The sequence below is a fragment of the Dermacentor andersoni genome, unplaced genomic scaffold (assembly GCF_023375885.2).
Source record: "Dermacentor andersoni unplaced genomic scaffold, qqDerAnde1_hic_scaffold ctg00000039.1, whole genome shotgun sequence".
Lineage (NCBI taxonomy): Eukaryota > Metazoa > Arthropoda > Arachnida > Ixodida > Ixodidae > Dermacentor > Dermacentor andersoni.
This window is the reverse complement of record NW_027314752.1, coordinates 12,419,554-12,432,100: the sequence shown is the minus strand read 5'-3', so window position 1 is coordinate 12,432,100 and position 12,547 is coordinate 12,419,554. Positions and strand designations below refer to the sequence as shown.

The window sequence follows — 12,547 nt, the reverse complement described above, 5'->3', positions numbered from 1 at the left end:
TGAACGGTTCGGCACGGCAATTCCCTACTTCGGGATCGGACCACGTAGGGGGGGGGGGGAGATCATTAACGACTACTTCACCTTCGCTATATATGCGCCGGGCATTGCGCTATGTCCGGGAGCTTCCCACGTACGGGGAGTGCTTAACACCTGCTTCACCTCACCGTAGATGGGGCCGGCATTGCAATATCTTCGGGATCGGCCCACGTATGCGTGGTGAATAATGCTTGCGCCCCTCAACCGCGGGTCGGCCTGGCATTGCACTATCTTCGGGATCGCCTGAGGTATGGACATTAACACATGCTTACCCTCCGCCCCGGGTTGGCGCGGAATTGCATTACTTCGCGGTCGGCAAACTCATGGAGAGTGTTTCTCCTACACCACGGTCATCCCGGCATTTCACTACTTCGGCATCGGCCAATGTGCGGGGAGTGCTTAACACCTTAGACACCCCGGCCGGGGGTCGGCTCAGTATTACACTATCTTTGGGATCGGTCCACGTATGGGGACAGCTTAACGCTGGCTTCACATCCGCCGCAAATCGGCCCCGTATTGCACAACTTCAGTATTGGCCCACGTGCGGTGATTGCTTAGCGCATGTTTCACTTCCGCCATGGGTCAGACTGGCATTGTACAATTTTCGGTACCGTTGAAGGTACCAAAATAAACGCCAGCTTCACTTGTGCGAAGGGTAAGCCCGGTATTGCACTTTCTTCCGGATCGGCCCATGTGTGGGTAATGCTTAATGCCTGCTGGACCTCTGCAGGGGTCCGCCCGGCAATGCATTACTTCTGGATCGGACCATGTATGAGGGGTGCTTAAAGGCTGCTTCATCTTCGCCATAGATCCGCCTCGCATTGCACTATGTTTGGCATCTTCCCACGCACGGGGAGTGCTCAATACCTCCTTCGCTACAACCGCAGATGGGCCCACTATTCCAATATCTTCTGGATCGGCCCACGTATGCGGAGTGATTAACGATTACTCCCCTAACCGTGGGTCGGACCGGTACTGCACTATTTACAGGATTGCCTGAGGTATGGACAATAACACATGCTTCACCTCCGCCCCAGGTCGCCGGGGCAATGCATTCCTTACGGATTGGCGAACTTATGGAGAGTGTTTCACCTACGCCACGGTCGTCCCGGCATTGCACTATTTCGGTGTCGGTCAACGTACGGGGAGTGCTTAACGCCTGCGACAGCCCCCCCCCCCCCCCCCCGGGGGGGTCTGCTCGGTATTACACTATCTTTGGGATCGGTCCACATTTGAGGAGTATTTAACGCCTGATTCACTACCACCGCAAGTTGGCTCCGCATCGCACTATCTTCGGGATCAGCCCATGTATGGGGAATGCAATACACGTGCTTCAGCTCCAACGCGGTTACGTGGGATATTGCACCATCTTCGAAATCGTCCCACGTATTGGAGTGCTTCAAGCCTATTTCATCTCCACCACCGGTCGTGCAGCAACTACAGTATCTTCGGTATCGGGCCACCTGAGGCGAGTGGTACCACTTGCTTCACCACCGCCCCAGATCGGCTCGGTATTCGACTTATCTACCGGATCGGCCAACGTACGGGATGTGTAAAACGCTAGCCTCACCTCCGTCATGGCTCGCTCCGGCTTTTCACTATCTTCAGGATCAGCCCAATTAGGGAGAGTGCTTAACACCTGCTTCACCTCTGCAGCCGATCAGTACGGACATGCATTATCTTCGGGATCCACCCACGTCTGGGGAGTGCCTAACCTCTCATTCACCTCCATCCCAGGTCGGCCCAGCATTTCACTACTTCGGGTTTGGAAACGTATGGGGAGTGTTTCATACTTGCTTCACCTGCGCTGCAGACGGCCATTTGTTGCACTACATTCATGATCAGCCCGCATAAGGGGAGCGCTTAACCCGTACTTCCATTCTGCCATGGGTCTTCCCGGCATGGCGGCATGAGCGCGATCTCCCCCTTATATGGGGAGTGCTCAACGCCTGCTTAACCATCGCCGCAGATCGGCCCGGTATTGCATTATCTTCGAAATTGGTTCACGTACTGGGAGCACCTAACACCTGCTTCTCCCCTGCCGCGGATTGGCCCGACATTACACAACTTCGAAATCTGCCGCGTATGGGTTAGTGCTTAATGCCTACTTCAGCTCCGCCGTCGGAAAGCCAGGAATTGCACCATTTGCGGGATCGCCCGAGGTATGGAGATAAACGCCTGCTTTAACTCGCCGCGGGACGGGCCAGTATGGCACTACATCTGGATCGGCCACATATAGGGAGTGCTTATCTCCTGCTTCCCCTCCTCTCTGGTCGGCCTGGCATTGCACGAACTTCCGGATCGGCCCACATATGGGGAGCTCTTAAACCGTGCTTCACCTCCGGCGCAGACCAGTCCAGTATTGCCTTATCTTCAGGATCGGCCCACGTACGCTGATGGCTGAATTCCTGTTTAACCGCCGCCGTGGGTAGGACTGGTATTTCGCTGTTTTCGTTATCGTCTGAGGCACGGAGATGAAGGCCTGCTTAACTTGCGCCACGAGCCAGCCCGTTACTGCACTATGTTCGGTATCTTCCCACGTGTGGGGAGTGGTTCTTGCATGCTTCACCTCTGCCACAGATCGGCCCCGTATGGCATTCTCTTCAGAATATCCCCACGTAGCGTTATTGCTTAACGCCTGTTTCACCAACGCCGCTGTCGTCCCGCCATTGCACTACTTCGGGATCGGTCACGTATGGGAAGTTCTTAACGCCTGCTTCACAGCCGCCTTGGGTTGGCCCGGCATCGCACTGTCTTTCGGATTTACCCACATAGGTCGAATGCTTAGGGCATCCTCCACATCCGCCGCGGGTCGGTAGAAAATTGCGCTATCTTCGGGATTCATGTCAGTCGCATTCATGATTCAGTCGCATTCATGGGGAGTGCTTAACGGCTGCGTTACTTCCGGCGCTGGTCGGCCCAGTCCTACACTAGCGTCGCCAGCTTCAGCCCCAGAACAGGTCCGTCCGGCATTGCATTGCTTCGGGGTTGCCCACGTATTGATATTGCGTATTGCCTGTTTCACCTCCGGTGCGGGTCAAGGCTGATTGTACTATGTTCATGATCGCCCCACATAAGGGGAGCACATTACGCCCCCTTCTGCTCCGCCGTGGGCCCGCAGGGCATTGCACTATATTCGGGATTGGCCAACGTATGGGGAGTGGCTAAGGCGTGCGTCACCGCCACCGCGGGCCGGCCGGGCGTTACCACTTTGAGGAGTGGCCCTGTATTGGTAGTGTTGAACACCTGCATCACTTCTCTCGCAGGTCAACAAGGAATCGCCCTTCTTCGGCATCGGTCCAATAAATGGGAGCGCTAACGGCTTCACCACCTCCGAGGCCGGTAGGCGCGGTATTACACTATCTTTGGCGTCGGCGAGCATATGGATTGTTCTTGACACCGTCTTCAACTCTGGTGTCGGTGGGCCCGGCATCGAGCTATCTTCGGGATTGGCCCAATCATTGGGAGCGTTTAATGCCTGTTTCCACCTGCACCGCCGCTCGGCCCAGTACTACACTATCTTCGGGATCATCTCTCGTTATCCCGTTCTCCCGTTCGGGGTCACCTCCATGCCTGCTTCACCTCCGGTACACGTCGGTCCGGAATTGCACGATGTTCACGACCGGATCACGTGTGGGAAGTGTTTAACGCCTCTTTCTGCTTCGACGTGGCTCAGACTGATGTTGCACTATTTTCGGCATTGGCGCATGTATGGGTAATGCGTAACACCTGCTTCTTCTGCGGTATGTGTCAGTCCGACATTGCACTATTTTCGGGATCGGCCACCTGTGTGGAGTTCCTAACGCCCGCTTCAACACCGCCACGGGTTGGCCGAGCATTGCACTATATTCGGGATTGGTTCCACACCGAGGAATTGCCTAACGCCCGCTTCAGCTCATCCGCAGAGCGGCCCGGCACGGCACATCGTCGGGATGGGCCCACGTAAGGGGACTGCTGCACGCCTACTTCACCTTCGCCGCGGGTCCCCCGATAATGCACTACATTGTGATCGTGTCACGTATGCGGAGGTCTTCATGCCTGCTATACTGCCGCAGTGGGTGCACCCGCCATTGAAATATTTTCGGGAACGGACCACATACCCAAGTATTTTAAGGCTGTTTAACCTCCCCCGCGTGTACGCCCAGCATTGCACTATGTAGCGGATCGGCCCACATATGGGGCGCGCTTAACATCAGCGTATGCTTCGGTTCTGGTCCGGCCTGTATCACGCTATCTAGAGGATCGGCCCACGTATCGAAAGCACCTAACACCTGCTTCACCTCCGCCGTGAGTAACCCCTGCATTGCACTTTGTTCGGGATCGGCCCATATACGGCGGCTGCTTGCGTGCTTAACCTCCGCCAAGGGTCGGCTCGGAGTTGCGCTAACCATGATCGGGCCCCGTATGGTGAGTGCTTAACACCTCCTTCACACTGTTCAGGGTCGGCCCGCTATTGCACAATCTTCAGAAGCGGCCCAGGTGCGGGAGTGCTTAAGCGCAGCTTCACCTCACCGGTGGGTCGGCCCTGCATCACACTATGTTAGGGATCGGCCGTCATATGGGGAGTGCTACACGCCTGCCCAACCTGCGCTGCTGGTCTGCCCGGTATTAGAGTCTTCGCCATGGGCCCTCGAATCAAGAACGCTTAACGCATGCTTCACCTCCACCGCATGTGGACCCGTCATTGCACTATGTTCGGCATCGGCCCATGTGAGGGGAGTGCTTAAGGCCTCCTTCACCTCCACCGCGCATAGACGCCTATTATCTTCGGGTTGACCCCGTATAGGGAGTGCATAATGCCTGCATGACATCCGGTGCTGGTCTTCCCGACATTTAGCCAGTTTCGGGATCTGCCAATATATAGGGAGCGCATAACAGATGCTTCACCTCCACCATACGGCAAAACGTAATTCAACTATTTTTCTAATCTTACCAAGTTTGAGGAGTACTTAACGCCTGCTTCACCTCCGCAGTGGTTTGGTCGGTATTGCTCCACTTCCTGATCGGCCCACCTTTCGGGAGTGCTTAATGCGTGCTTCGCTTCCACCGCAGGTCTGCCCGGCGTTGCACTAATTTCACGATAGGCCCACGTATGAGGAGTGTTTAACACCGGCTTCACCTCAACCGAGGGTCCGCTCGGCAGTGCACCATCCTCGGGATTTGGCGCTTATGGGGGGTGCTTAACGGCTGCCTCAGCTCCACCGCGGGTTGACCCAGCATTGCACTATCTTCGGGATTGGCCCACTTATGGGGGATGCTTAACTCCTGCCTCACCTTCGCCAGGGATCAACCCGGCATTGCACTATGTTTGGGATCGGCCAACATATGCGGAGTGCTTAAGGTGTGCTTTACGCAGTTGGTACAGGTCAGTGGCTGAATTGGCTCTTCGTTTTTCTTGGAAACGGTGAGGTTATACCGATTCTGTCAACCAAACTTTGTAATATTTTTTAAGCTCGTTGGGACTCACTTCGGCGCGCGATTGAGGATTTTACGCACTCCTTTTGCGTTCTCGGGCCATATATTGCCGCTGGTTGCCGCCCGGCTGTGGTGCCTGGCCACTGCTTATGTATGGATCCATGTCTAGGACTGAGGCTCTCCAGGATGCGCAGCCATCCGGGTGCGACTCCCCTAGTGGAGACGCCTTAGTTCGCGACACGGAGCTGCTTGTAGGGGAGTGTGATCTGTTTGAGAGGTCAGTCCTCACTACCGCTATTTTTACTCCTAATGATTGCTCTCGTCAGTTCCCCGCCTTCAGTTTGTGGAACCTCTGTTTCTACGGTACAGCTGGGTTCTGAACAATTGATAACTGCCTAAATACATCAAATTGCCGAGAAGCAAAACTAATAATCAACCTGCTTATAACCGACCTGCTTCCAAAGTAACGAACAACCACCGCTGCCAAATGATCACATAGTTAGCTGAGATCCTACTGGAATGTTCCGATGTGCGTGCGATCGCTGCGCACTAGTCGGGTCGTGTCGACGAAGCTTCGGCTGGCGAGGTGCCTTGCTGGTGATGCGCTGGCAGGTGCTGCGCAAGCTCTCTGCCTGACCCTGACATACGCGGCTGCGGCGCATCTTTGGATGCAGGTACCACCGCTGACGCCCCGGCCTCAGGAGCACTCATTGACGCCCCCCGTGAGTGCTCCTGAGTCAGTTCCACGCTATGACCCCGACTTGGCTATGCCTCAACTACGACACTGTGAACTCAGGCGAGATGGAAGAAGGATGGAACGTGGCGCAAAAGCGCCACGTTCCATCCTTCTTTTTGACAAGTACGACGAGAGTTGCCCAAGAACTACAGGAAGGCTCGATAATGTGCTTTGCAAGCATCTTTTTGACTTCCTGCTGGATAACAGTTTGTTCCGACGCAGAGACACGATATGGACGTTGGTGAATAGGGTTCGCATCGCCAGTATTTATGCGATGGGTCACGATGGACGTTTGACCTAAGGGTCTATTGTCAAAGTCAAAAATGTCGCGATAGCCTTCAAGAACGCTGCAAAGAGCTTCAGCTTGAGCAGGTGTAAGGTCAGAGGAAAAAATCTTCTTAATGTCGACGTCAGTACCATGCGATGACGTCACTGTATGGGCTGAGCTGTAGCGATCTTCCACTGTGAATGCCTCGACCTCATCATCCTGCAAAGCGTTAATTATAGCCAAGGAGATCCCCTGAGGCAGAACTTGCGCGGTTAGCGCGAAATTGACAAGTGGAAGGCAGGTGCGGTTGCCAGTAATTTTCAGCACAGTGTGCGGCACGGTAACACCATGTGTAAGCAGAACGGCCGGAATTGGTGCGGCCACGTAATTGCCGTCAGGTACAACTGGTGCTGACAACAAGTCGACGTTTGTCACAGAGTGAGGCGGTAGGCGAATAAAATCCCTGCAGCTCATATGGCTTTGAGGCGGGTCCACAGGGTCGGAATGAAGAGGCAAGTCACGGCGAAGTGAGGTGGCCGAACAGTCAATGAGGGCAAAATGATTGGCAAGAAAATCCAGACCGATTAATGAGTTCATGAGGGCAGTGCTCGATGACGGGGAAGAGAACGACGGTGTGTCTCTCAGCAATGGTGAGTCGGGCAGAATACATGCCAACAATAGCGACAGTTCCTCCGTCGGCGACTTGTACAACTCGGTTCGGGGCAGGCGTCAGAACTTTCTTGAGCCGACGGCGAAGAGCAGCACTCATAATGGACACATGGGCCCCGGTGTCAATCAACGCGCACACGGGAACATTGTCGACGAGAACGTCCAAAAGATTCGTGTTCGTGAGTGAGGTGAAGCGAGGATTTCATGGCAATGTCTTCAATGCAGCTTCAACTCCAGAAGCTGCACTGTCTTGTTTTCTGATCGGGGGTGTGGCGAGTAGGTCGGAGAAGGCGCATGGCGTGACGAGGGCGAGCGAGATTGGCGGTGGGAGGGAGAAGGCGAGTGGGAGTAGCGGGGTCGTGTCAAAGGTGTCGCAGGGTCAGATGATGGAGCGGGCATAGAAGGGGTGACGGAAAAGGATGCGCTAGAAGGGAGAGGGGGTTAATCAGGATAATAGTGCGTCGGAGAAGTCCAGCTGCTGCGGCAGCGACGAGTGACATGTCCAATGCATCGGCAGTGAAAACAGATCGGCTTGTCGTCCACGGTTCTCCGTTCGGAGGGGTTGCGCTGTCCATAAGAGGAGTAAGAAAAGCGTGGTAGGGACGTGCGTGGAGACAAAGGTTCCGAGCGTACGGAACGAATGGATTGCAGGCCGACGTTGGACAACTCTTGACGGACGACAGCCTGCATCAAGGAGATTTTCACCGGAGAATGATCAGGTAACGGGAATGAAGGGGCTGCCGTTTGTGCCGCTTCGACCTCACGACGAATGATGCGGGTCAAGTTGTCACATCGTGATGGTTGGCGGAAGAGGTCGTCACAGGATGACGTGGCAGCTGTGTTGGGAAGTCGCACGATGTGCTGGGATACCCGGCGGCTTTTAGTATGCTCGTGACGGCGGCACTCCTTGAGGATGGTATCGATGCTGGTGTCGTTCGTAAACACCAGTAAATTGAAGGCGTCGTCAGCTATGCCTTTGAGGACGTGATTAACCTTATCGTCCCCAGTCATGTTCGGGTCAGCCTTGGCACAAAGGGCCAAGACGTCGAGAATGTATGACACGTAGGACTCGGTCGTCGTCTGTACACGTGTGGCAAAGGCTTTCTTGGCATTGACTTATCGACCAAACAGATTGCCAAAAAGTTCGCGTAGCTTGTCTTTGAATAGGTCTCAGCTAGAGATCTCGTCTTCGTGAGTCTGGAGCCACGCCAATGGAGCTCCGTCGAGGTAGAAAAGCATGTTGGCAAGCATAATAGTCGGATTTCACCTGTGACTGGTGCTGATAAATTCGCATAAGTGGAGCCAGTCGCAACATCACGACTGCCGACTCCGTTGAAAACACCAGGATCCCGAGGTGGGGAAACAACGACGTAGGGCGGGGCTGCAGGCGGAGACGCTTGCTTAGATGAAGTGCCACCAGCAGGAGCCGCAGCTGCATTGTCGCCATTGCGACTACTGCGAAGCTCCATGACGGGTACGGGGAATGTCCACCTCCACTAAATTATTGTGACGTGAAACTGAAGCCGAATACCATTTACACTTTATTTACAGGGAAGCTCACGGAGGCCAAAATGGCGACGCTATATCAAGCCGGCACACTCGTCGCCTTTGTCCTGCTCAGTGCCGCCACACTGTGCCGGCTGTTCCGTAGCAATATACATATATATATATATATATATATATATATATATATATATATATATATATACGCTATATATATGCTATGACTGATTTATATATATATATATATATATATATATATATATATATATATATATATATATATATATATATATATATATATATATATATATATATATATATATATATATATATATATAAATCAGTCATAGCACTCGTAGTACAGCCCTCTGGGCCGTTCTCCATCCGAAAGTAGTCGTATAAGAGTTATTATATTTAGACAAAGGCATTAATTCGCTGTCGTGAGCAGCAGTCCTTGGGATAGTTACTCGGGCTAGCTTACCACGCTAAGCGCACCCCACTCGGCTCGCACCTGCTTAAGCTTTTCCTACTCTCAAGAGCCGCTCGTATCCGCTCGATTGGAACTGAACAGTGTCCGCGCAACCTTGGGCGATCGAGGCGCACGTGATCTGTGCCCGGCAGGCTGACAGGGGGGCTTCGAACGGGCCACGGAACTCCATGTCTCAGCAAGGTGCCTGGTGTAGTCTCGTGCGGGCGCCATTCTCTCGGTAAACGTGGAGATTATCCTATATTCCTTCATATTTTAAAATCTACAATACTTAGAAGCATGTCTCTCGGGAACCATACTTAGCTCAAGGGAATTATTTCATGTCTCAGTAATTTCTCTGGTTGTATTGGAGTGCTCATTGTCATGTTATCTGTTGATAACGTTACGTTTGCTCAAGCCTCTAAATATATTAGGGCAGTTGTTCTCGTGCGTACCATGGCCACGCACGTTTATATCTCCTTTCTGTTCCTCTACCGCGGGTGCGCTTTAGAACCACGGCGCTGCAATTGCGCTTCAGTAATTTTCTTTTTCCTGTCTTTTTTTTCCTCCCTTATACTCGCAGTCTTAACTACTACATGCAGAAACAAATAAACAAGACTCGCGGTCGATCCCATAAATGAGAATATATATACATATATATATATATATATATATATATATATATATATATATATATATATACACGTGTGTGTGTGTGTGTGTGTAAAACGTTACCAGTCTATACACTCGAAGTACAGCCCTCTGGGCCGTTCTCTCTCTGAAAGTAGTCATATTAGTGTTATTATAATTAAACAACGGCATTTCGCTATCGTTAGCAACAGTCCTTTGGATAGTTACTCGGGATAGCTTTAGACACTAAGTGTGCCGCGCTCGGCTCGCACCTGCTTAAGCTTTTCCTAGTCTCTAGAGCCGCTCGAGTCCGCTCGATTTGAACTGAACAATGTCCGCGCAACCTTTGGCGATCGGAACGCCCGTTATCTTCTTAACTACGTAATCCTAATTACTATGCACGTAACTGTATATCTTTCACACACTTTAGTAACTAAAACACGATAATGCATTCATTAGGACCCTGTCTAACACGCTTGAACCAACGAGCCTACGTGGCAGTTTCACATTCCGAAGGTCCTAGGTTGGATGCACACCTGCACCCCAATTTTCATGTTGGTTCTATTATTCCCATTTGGCTACAGAGAGCTCCCTGAGAAATTTGTCAATGTGAAAATGTCTTGACCTGTTCACGAATTTCAATAATTCTGTAACTCCGTCGGGAGTTCGAGCCTCAGCCCAATGCACAACCAGCACACGCTGAACGAACGAACAATGCGAACGATGCTGTTTTTTTTTCTGCGCAACGTGGCCCTAAATGCGATCACTTTAAAATAACACCAAAGCAATTTTTTTCCAGTGGCGCACCCTACCGTATGCTTCATGGGGAAAGAAGGACAATGTCGAGAAACCTAGGCGTTCACAAGTACGAGGCTGAGCATATCATAGCTATTTGATTTGGGGCGCAACGCAAGTGAAACAAGCAACCTAAAGAAAACAGGAAAAGAATTCGGAATGGCGCTTGCCTTGTGTATTTGTTTATTGTCCAGGATTTAGAGGTATGCCAAGAGTGGTGTTCGGGATTTAATGAATGTCATATACCTGAGCAGCTCAGCAAACTTGGTGCACCAAGCTTCAGTGACGACACCAAAAAATTTCCCATCGCGAACACGCATATCGAAGCAACAAGCACACTAATGGAAATAGGCACATGTGTTTTTTGTTGGCGCATAGGCAATCATAAGAGACAAGACGTAAGTGTGTAAATTCCAATTCTTTGCTGAAGTAGTCATGGGCGTGCTGTTCCAAGCAAAAAGCTGGGGTACCCTCTCCTATTTTCCCTGTTCACATGCGCTCATCACATATAACACGTAATAATGAAGCAGGATTTTAGAAGACTCCTTATTTAAGGTTTTTCAAGACATTAATATGGCGCATGCACATGGTGGAAGGCTGCGCAAGTTTAGTTTAATGGTTATTTTGTTTATAATTGGAGACAACACCTCGTAAATTTTTACCACCCACTCATTATTCTACACGAGAAAACAAATTTACCATGAGAATCCAGCTAGAATTCTGCGCTAAGCAATTATTGGATCATCCAACATTGCTGAGAATAAACCAGCTAACTGATGTGGAAACCGTGGACAGAAGCAATACCCAGCATTTCATGATGCTAAAAATGCGTGCTACTCTACAATAACAAGTGCGTTTTTAAGTAACCTTGCTGAAAACACTTGAAGAAGGTTATGTATTTTTTGTAAGCGAGCTCCGCGGCAGTCGGTGTATCTTCAGTCATACTTACCTGCGATTTCTGGTCCATAGCAGACTGATATCTTTCCATCAAACCACAATCTCTTTCTTCTACTTTCGGCCTTTATCTGAAACCGCATAAACGAGCAACACTCTGGCATCAGAAAAGCTACAACTGTGATTGGCATAATAAGAATGAAATGCGTAGAAGATGCAATAATGTGTAAATTATTTCAGAACAAACAATCAATATCTTATGCCCTAAGAGCTTAGAACCTGTGCTTCCACTTGATTTTTCGCTTTCGGTGCAGTCTTTAGCAAAGTGTCTTGATGTTAACCTTTCCTGCGAGGTAGTTTTCCCAAGGTTCAACAAGCATATCACCGCATTTTGTAAAAGTGTTGCTGAGAGATTGTGCCATTATTTTCGATTAATGATTCACCAATTTAACTAGACCACTTGAACCCTAGCTACTGCTAAAATATACTGAAAGGTCGGCAAGTATTCCACTTATCGCTGGTTCCCTTTACATTTTAGCAACTGCTGTGAAGTGTTAAAATTATGACAGTGCTAAGGTTAATATAGCGACTAAAACAGCAACTGAAAAAGCGCTCGCCTATTTTAAATAATACTTCCATAAATCGTTCTGTACAGCTCTTTGAAAAGTGTGCCTCCAAGAACATAGCAAATAAAATTCGTTGTCTCACTAAACGAACAGAAGTTAGCGTCTGAGTGAGAACTTAACAAACCAGCTCCCTTATCAAGACCACCTTCCTAATGTTTCTTATTTATGTCATTTAAACATGAAGTACATATAACGCACAGTCAGAAGCTATATAACGTGTAGTCTCCTAGTCATGTAATCGAGGGGGATAATGTGTCTCAATTTTTACGGGAAGCTAAATACGCTGTCAGTTTGGTTATCGGTACTTTCCATACTGCGCATGCGAAGCACAGTATGGAACATATATATATATATATATATATATATATATATATATATATATAGCTATATATGTATATGTTGCATGGCACTCTGGGAGCACTGCTATCATCGTGCCCTCACCCGCCTGGCAACATTACCGAGGCATGCAGCTGTGGCGAGTGGCCGGGCGTGCCCTGGGAGTTGTGCTG

The 12,547-nt window shown here is 50.5% G+C and overlaps 1 long non-coding RNA gene across 1 annotated transcript in view; it reads right to left on the bottom strand.

The window, feature by feature from the left end:
- Nucleotides 1–11,555, bottom strand: part of LOC140214370 (uncharacterized) — an 82,237-nt gene extending 70,682 nt beyond the window's left edge. Inside the window, exon 1 of the long non-coding RNA XR_011891311.1 lies at nt 11,468–11,555. This is a non-coding gene — a long non-coding RNA (uncharacterized lncRNA). The remainder of the gene's footprint in view (nt 1–11,467) is intronic.
- Between the last annotated feature and the right edge of the window lie 992 nt (nt 11,556–12,547).